This window comes from Narcine bancroftii, chromosome 7 (assembly GCF_036971445.1).
Source record: "Narcine bancroftii isolate sNarBan1 chromosome 7, sNarBan1.hap1, whole genome shotgun sequence".
Classification (NCBI taxonomy): Eukaryota; Metazoa; Chordata; class Chondrichthyes; order Torpediniformes; family Narcinidae; genus Narcine; species Narcine bancroftii.
Window position 1 is genome coordinate 87,095,717 of NC_091475.1, and position 21,606 is coordinate 87,117,322.

Consider the following 21,606-nt stretch of genomic DNA (forward strand, 5'->3'; position numbering starts at 1 on the left):
TTAATATTCTCCTCTCAGTTAATTTCCCTCCAACTTATTCTATTTCATGTGCCCCGTTTTTCAGCGACCTCTGCCCCATTAACTCCCTTTGCCTTTTCCTTTCACTCACTCGCATCAGAAAAGATTGACACTGGCCAATTGACACACTAAGCACCGTGTCATTGAGATAGGGAAGGAAAGCAGAGAACCTGAGGAAAACCTGTACAGTCCAGAAAACTCCATACTGGCAACAGTAGAGGTCAGGATTGAACCTGGGGTTGTAGAGTACTCCATCAGAATATGAGGTGCTGTTTTCACTTTCATGTTTGGCCTCATTCTAGCAACAAGGGAGCCTGACAACAGACACATCTAAGTGGGGATGGGGAAGGGAAATAAAATGATCAGCAACTGGGAGTTCTAGCTGGCATACAAGACCAGAAAGCAAACTCTCTGTAAAATGGTTGTCTGCTCTGTAAATAAACTACCTTAAATCAAGCTCCATTTGTGCTGATGCATTAGCAAGTAAATTTATTTACCTGAAGTAAAAGAGCATTTGGATGAGATGGGCATGTCACAATACTCCATGATGAAACCACTCAAACTGTGATTACCGTGCCAATAAGGATCTCTTGATTTTTCAGAACTGAACAGGAACTATTTCCACATAACCCTGATTGTGGGAGTTGAATACCTTAGGTTAAAGCCACCAAGTTTTTGCTGGTGATAATACGAAGGATTCTGATTTCCAAGGAATAAAAGAAAACTAATATAAATTTAACTGCAGTGTTGCTTGATGTTTATTACTGACAGCTTTTGAGGCATAAATAACATACTACATGTTTTGGGGATAGAACATCTAATTAGATATTTGCTAGTAATTCTCTGTGAGTTTTGTCTTTAGTGAGTGGTAGATGTTCAACAATATATTCAGGAGCCCTATCAGAGTGGATCCTGCAGCAAGAAAACTATAAATGCATGGGGGAGATCATGAGCCCACCATTCTCTGATGATACAACAGGAAATTGACATGGAAAACCTTGGTCATACTGTTCAGATGTGTCTTCCTTTAGTGTGTGGCCTCGTGTCCACAAATCCTCTGCTTCCAAAGGGACACAGCTGAGGAACTGGAGATACACAGGTGATTGCAGATGTTGGTATCTGGAGCAACAAATAAGCTGCTGAAGGAACTCAATGAGTTGAGCAGCATCTTGGTAAGAGGAAAAAAAAGACGGTCAATGTTTTCAGCCAGAACATTTCATTAGGGCAGCTGAGGAATGTCACTCAGATGACCATGTCAATCTCCTGTGGGGGGGAAAAAGTGGGAATTCAGGAAAATTAGAAATCCCAGATTCTTGCCTTCACTTAACTGCCCAAAGTACCTCCAACTTTTTGGGTAATAATTTTGAAAATCAGTTTTATGGATAATGTTCATATTCCCTTCCACTGAGTACATCTAATCCTATTCCAACACCCAACCTAGTCCAGGTGTCCCACCTTGTCCCGAAATCAGGTAAAAGCTCTGTCTCCATTAGATGCCCCCGACTTTCAAAAATTGTACCAGACATTCCTAGCAGAGCTCCATTTTCTCGTGCTTAATACCAGTATAGTGACCAATGGATTCCACCTCCCTCCTGCCTGGACCCTGTGGCTGGCTGCATAACTGGAAAGTCCTTCCTCTGATCTTATCACTTTCTGACTAAATGTTGGCAGTCCCTCCATATTTGCCAATCCACAGATTGGATAACCCATCCAATTATTTTCTTTCATCTGTGAAGCAATCCCTAATGCGGAGCGGTAACAATCTTCAAAGTCTGATACAGATGATAATAGGTTAGAGTTTATTCTTCATTCTATATGTTTTTCAGAAAAATCTGGACAAATAGTGAATAATATTAATTTGATTGGACAAGATTTTCTACCTTCCACTCCCCCTCTCCCTCATGCCTGCAAAAATCCAATTGTGCTCTGTTCATATTTTTGAGGTCATTCTTATATACTGTTAATTTATTTTCTTTCTATTTTCTCACTAAATACACATCAAATACATTTGAAGTTCATATTAGATTTTTAACCATCAGGTTTTAGAAAGTTTTCCATAAGTGACAATACCATACAGTCCAGTAACAGGATAATTATGAAATTTGACCGAAGACCAGAGTTTTAAAGTACAGTATTGGATTTGAAATGAGTTTGAATCCCATCATGACAGCTGGAAAATTTAAATGAGTATTTAAATTGGAATTAAGACAAATAAAATCATATCTCAGTAATGATAGCCATCAAATGACCAGATTGTCAATAAAAGACACTCCATCTGGTTTACCGATGCTTTCCAGAGCACAAAAGCCTCCTTCCTTTCCTGATCTGACCTAAAATTGATTGCAAACTCTGCAATTATTTTGTTCCTTTTCCTCAGTTTAGAAGTAACAGAGGATTTACAATAACTGCTGGTGTTGCCAGCAACGTCTAATCATGTGAATGAACATGATTAGAAAGACAGGCCTTTCTCAATGATCTTCACCAAATTAGATTAAATTGTTCCAAGAATAATTTAACAACTGATTCCGGTGACTTCCTGCATTGAGTTCATTTGAATTGTAAACGAGCTGAAAACTTGATGGTCCTGTTCTTAAAAAAAAGTAAGGATTTTCAGAAGTTTTTTTTAAAAAAAGAGAGCCTGCTGATGGTGGGATTGAGTGAAATGCAGGTCATACAACTCAGCAAGTCATACCACATTTGTAGGTGTACTGACAATAACCACGCCAGCAGTGCGAGTATAAGACAGCTTTAATAAACTAATATGTATACTAAGAGGTTTTGTCTCTCTGGAAGACAAACCTGGAAGGGTCGACTGTAGCTCTGGACTCCTTTATGTACAAGGTCACTGGGATGACCCCTGGTGACGTAGTGGTGTAATTACATATCACCACAGTAGGAAGTAAAAGGTAAACAACATTTCAGATCTGGGCCCTTCATCCGTATATTTAAAACATTTGAATGGTCAAATGAGATTACATTTAACTATTCTGCATCTAACATAGGAATGGGAAAACAAAACTTGAATAATGCATGCTGTTACAAGTTTTCAACAAATATATGTTGAAGATTATATTCAATGGTCTCCATGATATCTAGTGTGAGAAGTATTAACAACCAAAAGAATGAGGAGTGAGGCAGTGTAAGGAAAGATACTACAATGCTGTGGGAAACCACTGTATATATGTTTGGATGTGCTCGGACATTCCCCTTGCTCACTGTGTCTAAGGATCCTCCCACTGACCCCCGAATAAAGGCGACTGTGTCAAAACCCCTTCCTCAGGTCCAGGACTGTCAACCAGCATGGACAGACCTCCATTCTGTTGTGAATAAAAGCCAATCAATCTTTCTACAACTTCTAGTCTTTGAAGTTATTGATGGTGCATCATTTTTATTCACAACATTTTTTTTATATAATGGAGCAGATCATGAAACCAGAAAAGCTGGACCTCGATGCACAATCACCTGACATTTCCAACAGCTTAGAACTCTGGCTGCATTGCTTCAAAGCATTCCTGCAGGCCTACTTCACTATCATCTGATCAGGGGACAACAGGCTGCAAGTACTGTATTCCCAGGCAGGGCCCCTGGTATACTTGATGATCAGTCATACCCAGCAGCAATGGACATACTGAAAATTCAGTACCGGAGTAAAGTAAACGAGTTCTACGCTAGGCACCTCCTAGATACTCATAAGCAATGACCCAGGGAATTGAGTACCTTTGGGCCCTGTGAGCTCTCAGACAGGCCTACGACTACAAGGCTGTGGCAGCCACAGTGAACACGGAAGACCTGATCAGAGACACCGATATCACGGAGAGAAGATCCAGCAACATCCGGCAATGACTTTTGGAGTAAGGTGAGCCCAATCTGCAGAAGGTTGTCAATCTAGTGGGCACGCTAGAGGTGGCCCTCCAAAACATGAATGGATATTTAGCTGAAAAGGCAGCCGCCTCGTGGTTACTGCCGGTGCCACCATCTTGGGAAGTGGGAGGGCCCCAAGCCTGCGGCACACTGCCGTGTCCAACCAACATTCTTGACCATGACCACTGAACTCCGCAAACACCTGAAGTATTACTTCTGCGACCTGCTAAAACACCCGAGAAAATGCTGCCTGGTGAGAGATATGGTTTGGACTAATTGTGGGAAGAAAGGACACTGCACTAAAGTGTGTAAATCCGGGTCACTCTCTAAACCCAACAGCACCGGGTGTGGGCCGTGAGGGCTGCCATTTTGGATGCAGCCAGATGCGGGTCATGGGTGAGGGGGGAGGAGGGGGGCGCCATCTTGGGATGAAATGCCCGAACATTCCACCATATCTATGGAGCCTGACAGTGACTCAACATTAGCCTCCATTATGCTAGAATAGGGGAACACTCAGATAGATGATGGACATTGGGGTAAACGGTCATGTGATGAGCTGTCTGTTAGACAGTGGGAGCACAGACACTTTATTCACCCTGACACAGTGGAGCATTGTTCTCTTGTGGTAAGGCCAGTAAATCACAAAGTCTCTTTGGCTTCAGGGTTCCAAACAGCAGATGCCCACAGCTACAGGGTGGTGACTCTGACTATACGGGGCCTAGACTATAAATACTTTAAACTCCTCGTGATGCTGCAGCTTTATGCTGCTGGAGCTGGATTTTCAATGCCACCTTAAGAGTGTGTTGATGGAGTACAATGGACCCCATTCCCCACCCCCCCCAACCACTGACTATAATCAGTAGTTTTTAAACTGGCCACTGAGCTAAACCCATGGAAGCCCCCCCAGCCTCTCCTCCCATCATTTCCAGCCAGAAACCGGCTGATTGCCCTCCATGCGTGACTTGAGGCCTTTCAACCCTCAAGATCACCCGTCCACTGCTGTTCATTAACTTCACTCCTGACTTTAAACTCATTGCCACCAAAAGTAGACGATACAGTGCTGGGGACAGAGCCTTTGAGGTTAGAGGTACAGCGGCTACTGAATGAGGGGATCATTGAGGCCTACCCTAGTCCCTGGCGAGCACAAGTAATGGTAGTTAAGAATGGGTTGAAATACAGAATGGTCATTGACTGCAGTCAGAGTATTACAGGTATACACATATTGTCTTCACCTCATATCCCACATGGTAATAAATTGCTTAATATCAGGTATTCTCCACTATCAATTTAAAGTCGACATGTCACCACCTCCCTATCTGCCTGGAGGACTGCCAGTACACTACTTTAGAGGCAGATGGCCTCCTCTACCATTTCCTGAAGGTTTCCTTTGAAGTCACCAATGGGGGTCTCAGTCTTCCAGTGGGAGATGAACCGCATGATAGACTAGTACGGGCTACATGCCACAATCCCCTATCTGGACAGCATCACCATTTGCAGCCATGACGTACAGGACGACAACACCAATCTCCAAAACTGTCTCCAGGTTGCCAAATTCCTTAACCTCGCATACAATAAGGCTAAGTGTGTGTGTTTCACTCAACTTCCCTTTTCATCCTTGGCTAGATCATAGAGAACGTAAACATTGGCCCTGATCCCAACCACGTGCGCCCTCTTTTGGAGCTCCCCTTCCCCATAGCCTCAAGTCTGAAAAAGTACCTTTTTTTCTCTAACTAGGCCCAGTGAGTCCCCAATTATGTGGACAAGACCCGCTCCCCTCGTCAAATCTACCTATTTTCCCTGACATCAGAGGCCCGTACAGCCTTCAGCAGCATCAAGGCGAACATTGTCATTATGTTCAATAATCAACAGTGAGGAAAAATCAAAAACTACAAGATATTGAGGTGGAGAATTGAACTTTTCATCTACAATTATGATATCTTGTTCCAGCCTGGGAATATTAATGAACCCTATCCCACAGAACACGTACCACCACACAAGTAGACCAGTTACAGCCCCTCCACAATGACCTCTGCCACCCTAGGGTCACCAGGTTCTTCTACTTTATCAAAGCCTGTAACTTACTCCATTGAGGAGATCAGGACCATGACCAGAAATTACCAGGTCTGTGTGGAGTGCAAACCACACTTTTATTGACCAGACAGAGTGCACCTGATAAAGGCCACCTGCCCCTTTGAACACCTGAGTGTCAATTTCAAGGGGCCCCTCCTCTCCTCTGAACACAATGTGTACTTCCTCAACATCATTGACAAGAACTCATGTTTCCCATTCACCATCCCCTGCCTGGACATGACTACTGCCATAGTTATCAAGGCCCTCTACAATCTCTTCACCGTGTATGTGTACCCCTGCTATATACATAGCGACTGGGGGGAGGGTGGGGCATCTTTTCTGGATTATGAGTTGTGTCAGTACCTGCTGGCCAGAAGCATTACCACCAGCAGGACAACCAGCTACAACCCCGAGGGAATGGGCAAGTGGAAAGGGAGAATGCTATCATCTGGAAGGCTTTCCTCCTAGCCCTGAAGTCTAGCGACCTTCCAGTCTCCTGCTGGCAAATGTCCTCTCTGCACTCCACTTAATCATATCACTCCTGTGTACTGCCACCACTGCCACTCCACATGAAAGGATGTTTTTTTTCCCCCAGGAAGTTCACTTCAGGGACCACGCTGCCATCCTGGTTGATGTTCCTCGGGCCAGTCCTACTCTAGAAGCACGTGAGGACCCATAATTCTGACCACTGGTTGAAAGGGCCCATTTCCTCCATGCCAATCCCCAATACACCTAAGTGACATACCCCAATGGGTGTAAGGTCATGGTCTCCTTTCGGGATCTGGTGATCTCAAGTGTCCCCGAGACTATTTCCAACTACCCCGGACCCCCTTCATCTACCACTATCCACCCAGTCTCCTGCTCCAATGAGTGACATGCCAGATCCGGCGCCACACATACACCAAGCCATCACCAATGGCAACCTACAGGTGTCCCAGACCAACCAAGTCTCAACATCTGCACCGCAGCCGGCACTACGACGGTCACAGCGGCAGACCAGACCACCCAAAAGACTTAATCTGTAAGGACTTTTAATTCACTTCACCCCGCCGGACTCTTTTTAAAAAAAAACAACACTGGGTGAATATGGCAAACCACTGTATCACTGTATATATGTTTGGATGTGTTAGCACTTGCCCCTTGCTGACTGAGCCTGAGGCTCCTCCCACTGACCCCTGAATAAAGGTGACTGTGGCACAGGCCCCTCCTCAGTCCAGGACAGTTGACCAGCATGGACAGACATCCATTCTGTTATGAATAAAAGCCTGTCAGTTTCTCTACAACTTTGAGTCATTGAAGTTATTGATGGAGCATCAACTGCAAACAATGGAAAAGAAAAAAAATGGTGTAAAACAAGATGGAAAGTGCAGATAGATACAGAGGTATATTGGAGCATATATAGATAGATATAGATATATAGATAGAGAAAGGTGGGGGATTGATCAATATTGTGAATATGAAGCTACAATGTTGAGGGAGATTGTCACAATATGACCAAAGGATCAATTTATCATTCTCAACATAAAAATTGAAAAGTTCTGGAAAGCAATAGGACTAGGGAATCCTGTGCTCTGGACACAGATGCCACCTGCAGTTTTATGTGAGCCTTTGCCCAAACTATCATGCACAAGATGCAAAGCATTGTGTGCAGTAGAATTCGCCATCTTTGCCAATGTCTGAACTTGTTGAGCTCTACGATTATGGAACTTGCAGAGGGCACTTGTTTGGTTACTGGTTGCAAGAGGGCTGTGGGATGGCAGTCAGACTGTGAGAGAACTGGCTTCCTCATGAGAGTTTGACCCATTCGTCAGGAAATTGCTGACTGAAGGGTGTTCTGGGTGAGGAAAAGTTGGGAGAGGTAGAATCAGGAGATATCGCTTTGAGCTTGTTTATGTGGCTGGGTGTTCGGTAGAGCCAGAGTTGAGCATTAGGATGGTAATGTAATTGGCCAAAATCCATTGTGGGTTGGGATCTGTAAGGGGTTGGGAAGAGTTGAGAATAGAGAGGCGATTGGGTTTGCAATCAGGAGGCCTGTACTACAATGACATTGTGGTGATGGAAAAGAAGAAAAAATAAATTAAAAATACTTAATGAAGGCCAAGGGATAGAGAAGATCATTGTAGCTGCAGCAGATCAAGAAAGACTGGCCCCTTTAATTCACACAAAAGTAACTCTCAACTCTTGGGTGATATCTGTTGCAGATAATTTGTGCCTTGTGCACAAAAATCCAGAAATAATTTTATAAACTGCATAATCTCTGCCAAAGAGTCTCATTCATGCTTGTTTTCAGTGATAAGGTTTCTGTTTACTTTCCTTGCACCATGCACAGAGAATGTTGCTTTATGCAAAATTCTAAACTGTAATGTCTTTTTTTTTGAATTTTTTTTTATTTTTCACACTATGAACCATACTGACCAAAATACACACAAACATTTCCCTCTTGAATATACAGTGTCATTTTCTCCCTTTTTTCCCCCTCCCTTCCCTCCCTCCTTCACCCCCCTCCCCACTCACTCAACGATCAACATATATGATACATTAAACCCATTAAACAATGTCATCACACAATGAAAATAAACAAAAAATTTGTGTCTTCTACTTTTACATACTGGGTTAATTCATTTCGTTATCTTCTCCTGTCATTTTAGGCAGTGGAGGTCCGCGGTAGGACTTCTCTGTTGTGTTCCATGTATGGTTCCCAAATTTGTTCGAATACTGTGATGTTATTTCTTAAATTATATGTTATTTTTTCCAATGGAATACATTTATTCATTTCTATGTACCATTGCTGTATTCTCAGGCTATCTTCTGATTTCCAGGTTGACATAATACATTTTTTTGCTACAGCTAAGGCTATCATAATAAATCTTTTTTGTGCTCCATCCAAATCGAGTCCAAGTTCTTTACTTCTTATATTACTTAGAAGCAAGATCTCTGGATTTTTTGGTATGTTGCTTTTTGTGATTTTATTTAATACCTTGTTTAGATCTTCCCAAAACTTTTCCACTTTCTCACATGCTTAAATTACATGTACTGTTATTCCCGTTTCCTTCTTACAGCGAAAACATCTGTCTGATACTGTTGGGTCCCATTTATTTAACTTTTGGGGCATGGTGTATAGCCTGTGTAACCAATTATATTGTATCATGCGTAACCTCGTGTTTATTGTATTTCTCATAGTTCCGGAGCATAGCTTTTCCCATATTTCATTCTTTATCTTTATGTTTAGATCTTGTTCCCATTTTTGTTTGGATTTACAGCTTGTTTATCAAACAAGGGAAAAACCAGATTGGACCAGATTAGAGCTAGATAAAATAGGGGAGAAGGTACCTGAACATATACTATACAAGTGGGATGAAAAGCTGGTGCAATATAGGAATTCACCAGTACTGCACCATCTGTTCAACATTTGGAAGAAGATTCACGTAGAAAGGAATAAACTGTAATGTCTTCATGCAGACGTACAATTAACCTCAGTAGGGCATTGCACTTGAAATAAGCTGATAAATTATACTTTGTCCCTCCAGGATACATTAGCTATTAGTTATGTCTCTCAATTCCAGGGTGAGGACTGGCATGAGGAGGTTTTGATTTAATTGATTGTAACTGACGGTTGGTTTTGAAATATTTTTGGAAGCTATTACACTCAAGAGTATACAATGTGCCACATGCACTGTTTATAACTGCTGGAATTTTACTTTGTTTGGGGAGCTAATTTAAGGGCACAGCAGTGATGTTTAGAATAATTTTAAAATTGAGACAATCTATGTCCTACTTACATGAAGCTATGTCTTTCAGTGGGTTACTATCTCCAATGAGCTTAGAAGCTGAAGGATGCTTAATAACTCGTTAATACCACCTGAGAAGGATCGGTTTTGGATCTGCTGCTGACCAGACAGCTAATAGCTTGCTATCTATCAAACCAGTTTGGCAGCAAGTACAACATTTATCTTCTTTGAGCTTGTTACTACACTCCAGTTCTGGTATTTGATTCTATTTATTTCTATTTCAAAAGCTAACTGCATTGCACATGCAATTCACACATGCATTAAAATAACAACCAAATGCAGTTTTGTTTCTTTTTATTTGTCTGTTTAGCTCGTTAACAGTAAAATTTACAAACTTAATTACCTTACTCATCTAGAGCAAATATTTGTCAATCCCTGTCCCTTCAGGTCTCCTCCAGATCCAACAAATACCTATGTATCTCCACGCACCTCCACTAGCAATCCAATAGAAGGAAAAGAGAAAAGGCAATTGATACCTATAACAAAAATAGAACAAAAACCCCTCCCAATACATGATGTCTAAAACAACGCTAATTCCCTCCATTTTATGGTTGTGACCAAAGTCACAAATATACATATAATCTTGCAGAAACCCACACTTCCCACTCCTCCCAACTCCCTTGGTATATTCAATATGTAAGCTTTAAAATTAATCAACTAATTAATTAATCATGATTAAAATAACAATTCAAAATCAAAAGAAAATGACATAGTAATAAGAAATAGATCACTAAATTCTTTCACCTCAGTTATGAACTTAAGGTAAAAGGGAAAAAAAAAGAGATATTTAATTGCATCAAGTCCATCATGATCACTCAAGGTTGAGCTTCAGGAAGATTCTGAACATATTTTTCCGTTTGAGCGTAATTTGTGAAGAACTTGTTCTGTTGTCCCGGACCGAAAATCTTCAAAGTTGCAGGGTATCAAAGAACAAACTTATAACCTTTGTCATATAAAATTTTCTTAGCTGAATTAAATTCTTTCCTACTTCTCAACGGGTTTTCAGTCAAATCAGGATAAAACAAGATCTGATCCCCTTCCCATAACAAAAGACCTTGTTGTTCCTTCGCTCCTTCCACAGCAAGGCTTAACACCTTCTCTACCTTGATAATGCAGAAATTTTATTAATATAAATTGTGGGTTTTGATTAGGAAGAGGCTTGGGTCTCAAAGCCCTATGGGTTCTTTCAATTTCAATCTTTTTTTCAAAGATGTCTTCTCCCAATACTTTAGGGATCCAAACTTGAAAGAAGTGAATTGCCTTCCCTTCTGAGAAACCTGCTACTTTTATATTATTTTTTCTTCTAACATTTTCTACTTTATCTGAAAGCTTTTCATTTACTGTAATTAAACCAATTGTTGTATTTTCCAAATTAGACTCTGTCTTCAACATGCTGTACATTATCTTATACTCCAATTTTCCCTTGCAACCGCTGCAACCATGTCTGCCTGTCCCGCATCGGACTTGTCAGCCACAAACGAGCCTGCAGCTGACGTGGACATTACCCCTCCATAAATCTTCGTCCACGAAGACAAGCCAAAGAAGTAATTGTCTCCCATTTTCTATTTTCTTCTTCATTTTATTTACAACTTCCAAAACTTTATCAGTTTTTTCTTTAATCTCTTTAATTTCATCCTTGACCTCCTTTAAATCTTCTCTCATTTCCTCTTTCATTCCATTAATCTGTTTCATTATCATTACAGATAAGTCCTCTGCCTTGGTCTGAGGATAAAATTTAATTTCTTCCATTATCTCTTCTTGAATCTCTTCTTACTCTTCTTCCTTCTCTTCCTCATCTTTAGCTGATGAGCCTCCTCCAGAGCTTGATTCCTCCTCCTCCTCTGATGTTGAAGTCAATGTCCCCAACTTTTCTGTAGGAAGTTGTTGCTCTCCCAGTAGTGCTTTGAGCTTGGATGTACCGCACATACGTGACTTCTTGCATGCGCGGTTCACTTGCGGGTTCTCCAACGATGCCATCTCTCTGTGTTGATGGCTGAGAGGCACTGGCAGGAGACCACTCAGAGAGCTCACCAGATCAGGTGGCAGAACGGAGTCCTGTATCCTGCTTCATTGTCAATGTATGCCTCATTTCTTTTTTTTCTTCTCATCGGGTTCCAGAAGTTGTAGGTACTGTGTTTTTTCTTTTGGAGGGTAGGAGGGTTTAAATACACTTTAGGAATATTTTTAAACTTTAAACCGTGCTCATTCAAAACTTATAACATTAGTTTCCCAAGGGAGTCAGGAGCCTGCGTGTTGATCCTACGACATCACATTACATCCCACCCCCCACCCCCCCGACCAAAAGCAGTTGAAGTGGAATATCTAGCCTTGCCTTTAACTCAAGATCAATAAGATAGAGATTGACACCTGAACCCTGAATATGGTAGAAGAGTGGTGAAGTCACTGGCTAGCATGTAGAGGTCCAATGAAACAAGGTTAAATCCCAACAAGATAATTTGGGGAACTTAATTAATCAGCATGAGATCATAATGCACAGACAATAGTGTTGTCTACAGTGAGCAAGAGAAGATTTTGGGGCTGAAATATAATGGGAAAATCCTGTGACACAGGGCATTAGAGAGCAGGGGCAATTTAAATGAAGACTCGATTTATTATTGAGTTGGAGTATTACAAATGTTTTATTTGCTTTATCTATTTGTTATTGAGCCGGAACTATGGAATCCATGACCTAATAGCTGTGACAGTTTCTTTACCACAAGTATTGGGATTTTGAGAAGGTGGCTGAATTTTTTTTAAGAAAAGAATGTAGTTTGGCCTGGTATAATTCTGTTTGGTGAAATAATTAGAGAACCACTGTGGAATCAGGCCTTTGATCCAATGAGACTGTGCTGGTCCAGGTGGGCTTATCAAAATGGATGTAAAATTGGCTTGGTGATCGGAGGTAGAATGTAGTAGTGGAGAATTGATTTTCAGATTTGAGAACTGTGACCAGTGGAGTCCTGTAGTGATCAGTGCTGGGTCCACTGTTGTTTGTCATGCATATTACCGACCTGGCTAAGAATGTGGTTTGCATGTTTAGTAAGTTTACAGATGACACAAATTGACTGTGTGATGCATAGTGAGGAAGATTGTCTTCGGTCACAATAGGATATTGATCTATTGTGAATGTGAGCTAAGGAATTTAACTTGGACAAGTGTGATATTATTCTTTTTAACAGGTTAAACCAGAGCAGGGCATGCACAGTAAATGGTAGGGCCCCAGAGAGTGGTGTGGAACAGAGAGTTGAAGGAGTACAAATAGATCATTCCCTGAAAGTGGAAATACAGGTAGAGAGGTGGTCAAGAAGATGCATGGAATGCTTCCCTTTATCAGCCAGTTTATTCGATAATGTTTGCCTTTATCAGCCAGGTTATTGAGAACAGTAATATTCCCAGTATCGTGTATCTATGGGGATTGGAAGATGCCTGATAAATGTATTTGTCAGTTGCTTAAGATTGCATGTTGAGTGATTGGCAAACTAACTGCGAGGGGTGCCAATTTAAAAATTTTGTATTCTTTACCTATTTATTTTCTGCATTTTTTTTTACCAGTTGCTTGAATTCCAGATAACAGGGATTTTACTGTACAAGAGTTAGGTCGTCATGTTATAGTTGTACAAAATGTTGGTTTGACCAAACCTGGAATATTACATGCAGTTCTGGTTGCCATTACTGCAGGAAGGATGTGATTAAGCTGGAGATGGTACCAGTACAGAAAAGATTCACAAGGATATTGATAAAACAGGAAGGCAGACTGGATAGGTTGCGAAAATTGTTGCTGATGCAAAGGAGATTGAATGTGACCTTGTAAAGCATTCTAAAATTATGAATGCAGTTGGGTAAATATTCAGTATTTTTTCCACAAAGCAGGGGAATCTCAAACTGGAGGATGACGGTTTATAGGGGATCTGACAGTAGTGGTTCTATGGAACAAGCTATCAAAGAAGATCAAACCATGTACAATTACAATGTTTAAAGATATTCAGACAAGTACATTGATAAGGTTAGGGTCAAGCGCAGGAGAATGGAACCTGCTTTTAATATGCATCTTAGTCACCATGGATGAGTTGGGGAAATGGACCTCTTTCCTTGGTGTGCATGTCTAACTCATCAATCGGCATGAATTCTGAATGAATCTCTTTTTTATTCTCCCCACATCCCCATCAACTCTCTTCAGATTTTGCCACACACATACTGATAAGGAGGAATTTACAGTTGCAAATTAACTTTCATGCTCACACAACTTTTGCATATGTGAGGAAAACCATGTTTATTGGGAAATGTTAGGATTGATCTACTAGCTGCACCATTCAGTCAGCCCAATAATTTTGCATTATTTACGTACATTTAGTCATGCCAGTTCCTAATGTTTGATTCCATTAGTGCATCAGCTACTGATTTTAAAGTGGTTTTCCCATGGTTTAGCTTCTATAGATTTGAGTTTTATTATGAATTAAATTTGGTTAAGTATTCTGGGATTTATTTTGAAGTTAGCCTCAAAATGATAGGATTGTTGCGATGACCTGTCTGGATCATTAGTGTCCTTTAGACACTATCTGCTGACATTGCCTGATCTGACCCAGATGTAATATCCAGAATCCAGAATCATCAATGCTGTCGACTCTTGAACATCCTCTGAAATGGTCTAGTGAAACAGACCTTCCAGGTGAGATAGAGCATTTTATCCACATCATCTAACATAATCTACTGCATTTGGAGTTCTTGATGTGGCCTCCTTTACATCAGTGAGGTCAAATGTAGATGTAACTGAAGATCTAAACTTTGTCAAGTTTCCATTTCAACTCCACCATCCATTTCTACGAAGATACATCTGTCCTTAAGGAAACTTGAGGAATACATTATATTCCATCTGAACAGCCTTAAAATTATTGACATGAACATTGATTTTACTAATTTTGGTAATCACCACCCTCACCTGGTTCCTCTACTGCTATCTCTTTACCTCCTGGTCTTACTTTTTGTTTGTTTGTCCCTCCCATCCACCTGAATTACATCTCCCTTTTCCTGTCTCTCCACCTCTCCCACCTTTTGTCCAATATCTTGTCAACTCTTGGCCCCTTCCCTCCTCTTGAAATATTGACTGACCATGTCTACCCATGACTTCTGCCTGACCCACTGAACTCCTTCAGCAGCTCATTGTTTGTTCAGTAATGCATTTAATTCATTAACAATAAATGATGTCCTTGCCAAAGTCAAAGTTAGATTTATTGTCATAGAACATACAGGACATCACACACAACCCTAAAATTCTTTTTTCTGCTCTCCAGGAAGAATTTCTACATAAACAAAAAAATTGTACTCAAGAAAATACAAAAGAGAGAAATGTAAAGAAGAAAGTGTAAACAATCTGTTCAATACAGAAAATAAATATAATAATAAATAACCTGCCAAAGTAAAAGTACTTATGAATCTCTGATTGACTTTATTGTTGAGGAGTCTGATGGAGGAGGGGTATCAAATATTCCAGAACCTGGTGGTTTGAGCCTTGTGGCACCTATACCTCATTCCTGATGACAGCAGTGAAAACGGAGCATGTCCTGGGTGGTGTGGATCCTTCATGATTGCTGCTGCTCTCCCATGGCAGTGTTCCATATAGTTTTTCTCAATAGTGGGGAGAGTTTTGCGTGTGATGCAGTGGGCTGTGTCCACTGTCTTTTTGATGGCTTTCCTCTCCGAAGTATTGGTGGACCCATACTAGGCCATGATGCAGTCAGTCAGCGCACTTTCCACTACACCTCAGTCGAAAGTTCTCAATGTTGTACCAAACCTCCGCAAACTCCTGGGAAAGCAGAGGTGCTGATGTATTTTCTTTCTGATGATGTTTTTGTGAAAGGTCCACCAAAATGGTGGAAAATGGATAAAGAATTTTTAAAAAGCATCTCTTTGTTTTCCAACTTACACTATCTCTCTTGAATCTTAATACCCTTTCTCTGTAGGACTGCAATAATTTTGAGACTGATCTTGTGTCAAACATGCACATGAACAAGGTAAAATTAAAAATTCACAAAAAGTATCATATGCCAAATATCCTTGTCAGTAACTGTCTTCAGGTAATCATTTTTTTTCCCCATTGCAAGATGTTTTGCATCCTTCAGGACTCAATTTTTCTTCTATAATCTGCCACTGTCACATCTCTGAGCCACTTTTTTTGCACTCTGATTTTTTTTTCAGAGCAATGCCACCCTCCGGTTCGACGTTGGCCTTCAGTTTATTTCCTATATATTGGAACCATTTCCTTCTTCCTTTTTCACCCTGCCCCTTGAATATTGTGCTTGATCTTTCTTTTTATTCTTTTTTCTTTTGATATTCCATTGTATTAATTTAGTCTACATTCATAATCCCAGTTGGCATGACCTCAGTTGTATGTTTCTTGTCATTATCTAAAGATTCCTGAATAATCTCTTGCTCTTTGGTTGAAATTGCTGAATTCATGTTATCCAATTCCATTTAATATGTGTTCTCCATTTTATCACAAGCATTGCTCATTCATCAATTTCAATGTGTTCGTCAGTGATGTTGCTTATCCCGAATAGCATCGAGAGCATTCAGAAGTAAAATGATCTTTTTTTGGGTTAGGATAACCTATTGTGCAGACTGGGCAGGGATGACGAATGTCCTTTCCTGAAGGATGTTAGAGAACCAGAATAGGTTCTTTATGAAACCTGGTGTTTTCGTGGCACCAATGTTTTACTGCCAGATTTCTTGAATTACTTGAACTTGAATTGCCTGTTGTCATGAAGGGATTTGATCTTTGGTCTTTCAGTCAATAGTAGAGGTATCTGACCACTAGTCCAATTACTTAACCAAGCAGTTCCCAGAACCCATGATGTGGATTTATAGTCTAATCTTCCTCTATATTTATTAATTCCATCACATATGTCAGCAATTAGCAGAACGTGTGTTTGGTCCTTCTCTAAAACATTAATACTCTCTCTTTTTAAAAAAAAACTTTTTTATTTTTCACACTATGAACCATACTAACCAAATTACACACAAACATATCCCTCTTGAATATACGGTGTCATTTTCACCCCTTTTCCCCCCTCCCTTTACTGCCTCCTTCACCTCCCCCTCCCCACCCACTCAACGTTCAACCTATATGATACATTAAACCCATTAAACAATGTCATCACACAATAAAAATAAACAAGAAATTTGTGTCATCTACTTTTACACACTGGGTCAGTTCATTTCGTCTTCTTCTCCTTCTGTCATTTTAGGTGGTGGAGGCCCGCGGTTGGACTTCTCTGTTGTGTTCCATGTATGGTTCCCAAATTTGTTCGAATACTGTGATGTTATTTCTTAAATTATATGTTTTTTTTTCCAATGGAATACATTTATTCATTTCTATGTACCATTGCTGTATTCTCAGGCTATCTTCTGATTTCCAGGTTGACATAATACATTTTTTTGCTACAGCTAAGGCTATCATAATAAATCTTTTTTGTGCTCCATCCAAATCGAGTCCAAGTTCTTTACTTCTTGTATTACTTAGAAGAAAGATCTCTGGATTTTTTGGTATGTGCTTTTTGTGATTTTATTTAATAATGGGAACAAGACATAAATATAAAGATAAAGAATGAAACATGGGAAAAGCTATGCTCCGGAACTATGAGAAATACAATAAACACGAGGTTATGCATGATACAATATAATTGGTTACACCACGCCCCAAAAGTTAAATAAATGGGACCCAACAGTATCAGATAGATGTTTTCGTTGTAAGAAGGAAACAGGAACAACAGTACATGCAATTTGGGCATGTGAGAAAGTGGAAAAGTTTTGGGAAGCTCTAATACTCTCTCTCTTTGACTAAATGTGCAAAACAGAAAAAAAGCCAGTAATACCCACAACTGTGGTGAAATTAAAACAAGGGAGTGCTGATATTGTTTGGCCCACTCAGGTAATTTGGCAGTCAATGCAACCCTATGACCTTCTACTTACATTGGCACTTTGACATTTTTTTTTTCTTCATAGTGAAGATCCTGATGATACCTTCAGATTACATAGTTTAACAGATATAAAAATATGTTGAAGAGCACTAAGTTGTGTGGAATATGTGCTATATCTGCAATGATCTTCAAATGGATTCAAGAGCTGTTTGGAAGCGCATCCAAAAAATAGGTGTTCCTTTTTGTTGTTGATCTTTGGAAATTGGCATTTGGGAGGCCTTGCATCCAAGAAAAGATTGCCAGGGAAATCAAAGCTGTTGCACTGGTGAAAAGCCCAACTTTAATGTTCTTGATAGTCCAATTAAAGTGTGATTATGATGACATCATAGGTTTGAAAGTCAGCCAAATCGATGGAAGAGGCTAAAACATCTCGTAAAGTATGTTTGCAAGCCTTGGCTCATTGCCTAAAATATATTCCAAACCACAGTTACAGATGCAAGCATGGGGGTTACTCCACTGTGACTTTGGGAGCATTGAGGAGCATGAAGGTTCACAGTTATCAAATCACATGCTCATTTATTTATTCACTACCTGTGTTTACTCATGCCCTTGTACATTTCTTCATCTACATAATATACTCATTTATTATACACTCTATTGTGCCTACCTCTTTGAGAGAAATTCATATTTTCACATTATTTACTGATCTAACCTCTCAATGGGCTCTCTGGGTTACTTTCATTTTATCCCAAATGTTGATGTATTGACTTTGAAGAAGGTGTCACTTCTAGATGCACTTTATTATCAATTTATTATCCTTATGTTAACACAACTCCTTGCTATTCCTTTGTATCGTCTAGTGCAGGGGTGTCAAACTCAAATTCACGGAGGGCCAAAATTAAAAACTTGGACTAAGTCAAGGGCCGAACTAAATATTTATTGAAAATTTTCAACAACATCTGCATGTTTTCTCTTCTTTCAACATATGTAATGTTAAACTTTTTCTTATTAAAATAAATGTTTAATAATAGTTTTGGATAAACTCTTTCCAGAAGCATTAACAAATGAGAAATAAAATATTCAATAAATAATATTTCTCTATAGAGGATTTGTCAAATGTTATTTGCCATGCCTTTTTTCCATTGGTACAGATATCCTTTGATTTACACACTTTTCAAGTTTTATGCCTAATGAGCAGGACGATTTTTAACCAGGAATATATTTATCACTGTGACATGAAACTATTGGAAGATCGTTTTATCCTGAGATTAAAGTTCATAATACTTACTCAGGCCTGTGTACGGGAGGGCGGGGTTTGCGGGCAATCGGTTTGGACAACGACAGTGTGGGGGCATCGGCTCTCGCTGCAGGGCGGCATCTCGGCGGATCAGCAGCCGCGTCACCATGAGTCGCAGGTTGGCCTGCGGCAGGGAGGGGGAGTGGGCAACGGTCCTGGCGAGGTCAGGCCCGAGACCTCCGGTTCCGGGTGCTGGGAAGCGGCCTTGGCTTCCCCTGACACCGGCCAGGCCGCGCTGCGGTGGGGGGGCGGGCGGGGGTACACGACAGTGCGGGGGCATCGGCTCTCGCTGCAGGGCGGCATCTCGGCAGATCAGCAGCCGCGTCACCGTGAGTCACGGGTCGGCCTGCGGCAGGGAGGGGGAGTGGGCAACGGTCCTGGCGAGGTCAGGCCCGAGACCTCCGGTTCCGGGCGCTGGGAAGCGGCCTTGGCTTCCCCTGACACCGGCCAGGCCCCAAAACCAGAGTCCAAGGTAAGACCCTGCAACGTAAACAGAGGAGGTGGGGGCGAATAGCGGGCTGACGCCAATGCATTCTGGGATTTGTTGTATTACTGTGCATGCGCTATACTGGCGCGGCGGCCAGCGGGCTACCTCTAATACATTTTTGAAATGATCTTGCGGGCCAAATATAATTATATCGCGAGCCAAATTTGGCCCGCGGGCCAGAGTTTGACATGTGTGCCCTATGCCATCGGAACTCTGTAATTGGTAAGGGATTGCTTAAGGTGGGATGTGAGTGGGAAGGAAAGGGTGAGAATCACTGCTCTAGACCCAATTGTTACTGAAATATTTTGCTTGAGAAAAATTGTCATTGGCCCATTTCCTTTAGTGTTCTGAAACCATGCACATGACGAGTCAATGAGGGATGATTAAAGCAGTGGTCTTCAAACTTTTTCTTACCACCCACAGACCACCTTAAGCAATCCCTTACTAATCACAGAGCACCAATGGCACAGGGACGCGAGTGGAAAGAAAAAGGTTGAGAACTGTTGTATTGTGGTAACTCCACATGTGATTAGGTTAATTGTTAGGCAAGTGGTCAGAGAAGGACCCCCCCACCCCAAGAAAGGCTTAAATCACAGGAACAAAATAAGCTTCCGTCTCACTGCTCCCAATCTTACACACAGTCCTGATGTGGAATGTGGGGTCGCAGCTGCACGTTCACCCGAGTTCAGGTGCTGTCTGTGTGGAGTTTGTACACTCTCCCCTTGTCTTGGACCAACAGGTCGGTCGCCTGACGAAGCCATCCGAACCCCCCGTTGAAACGCCGGCATCCGGGTCAGTGGAGGAATTGGCTGAGAAGAGCGCGTTGCTCCCACCCCCCTCCCATGGTTGGAGAGGGATTAAACTGCGATCTCACGGCGCCGGGCTCGTCTCCAACAAAAGGAGCGGGAGGCAGGGTCCGCCGCGCACGGAGCGAGGGGGAAGGCATCGCCAACGAGACGTTCGGTCCGGCGTCGCTGCTGAAGCACACACCCAGCGAGGATTGTCCCTAACTCCAGCCGCGTCTGTGTGTCCGGGAGCCGGGCGGGCTGAGTGCGGCGCTCCAATCCCCGGGATTCGGGACTCTGAGATCCCTCCACACCTCCGGCATCTTCATTTTCACCTTCAGTCTGCATGCGCTATACAGGCGTGGCGGCCAGCGGGCCAACTCTAATATATATTTAATATGATCTTGCAGGCCAAATATAATTATATCGCGGGCCAAATTTGGCCCGCGGGCCAGAGTTTGACATGTGTGGTCTAGTGGGAATTTGCTGGTTTTGTTTTTGCTGATGCACTTCGAATTCTGTCTAGCCAAGTGTGTTGTCCACTTCATGGGGTAAACCACTGTTGTGCCATGATTGGCTGCTGTTGACTGGCATGCCTCCCATGGCTGATCCTACCCAAAGTCCTTTGCTTGTCCCCCTTTCTCTTTGCTTCGATCAGTTGATGAAGTTAGGTAATTAAGTAATAAAAGCATGATAGTTTCACAATATCAGCCTTTTGTGATTTTTGATGGTACATCAATTTAATTGACTAAAATTTTCAAAACAAAACGGTACCTGAAACCTGAGAAACTCGACTTCAACCCCTGGTCACTGGTTGCCCCGAACATGTTCGAACTGTGGGTAGTGATCTTCAAAATTTTTTTGGCGGCGGCCGTGGATGCTATCGCCATGGACACTATCTCTCTGAGAATACTCCTCTTGCATGTTGGGCCTCAAGTGCTCCCAGCTCATACCAAGCAGCTATGGAGAACCTCAAGACGCAATAACATAGGAAGGTTAATAAAGTCTATGCCAGGCATCTCCTGACCACCAGTAAACAACAACCTGGTGAGTCAACTGCCGAGTACCTGTGGGCCCTCTGGATCCTGTGTAGGGCAGTGACTGTAAGGCCATCTTGGCTGCCCAGAATGCAGAGGATCTCATCAGACATGCATATGTGGCCAATATCCACTCTGGGTACATATGGCAATGGCTAATGGAGTAAAACATTCTTGATTTGGAAAGGAAAGTTGAACTTACAGAAACACTAGAGGTGGCCCTCCAAAACTCAGATTGATTACTCAGCTGCTTGGGCACCACGGGTGCCGTTATCCTTGGACAGGACATCATCCCATTCCATGAGTTACTGGTCTCCTACACCGACCCACTATTCTAATGATCTGACCTC

The 21,606-nt window shown here is 41.7% G+C and overlaps 1 protein-coding gene across 3 annotated transcripts in view; it reads left to right on the forward strand.

Annotated features, from left to right (window-relative positions):
• The window catches only part of LOC138739103 (kelch-like protein 1), a 394,023-nt gene that overhangs the window by 34,324 nt on the left and 338,093 nt on the right, over positions 1-21,606 (forward strand). The window contains exon 3 of one of the 3 annotated variants that reach the window (XR_011341998.1): positions 9,748-10,018. The exons of the other annotated variants lie outside the window; for them this stretch is intronic. The gene's annotated coding sequence lies outside the window, so the exon portion shown is untranslated. Of the gene's footprint in view, positions 1-9,747; positions 10,019-21,606 lie in introns of those variants that run through there. 3 annotated transcript variants of the gene reach the window in all.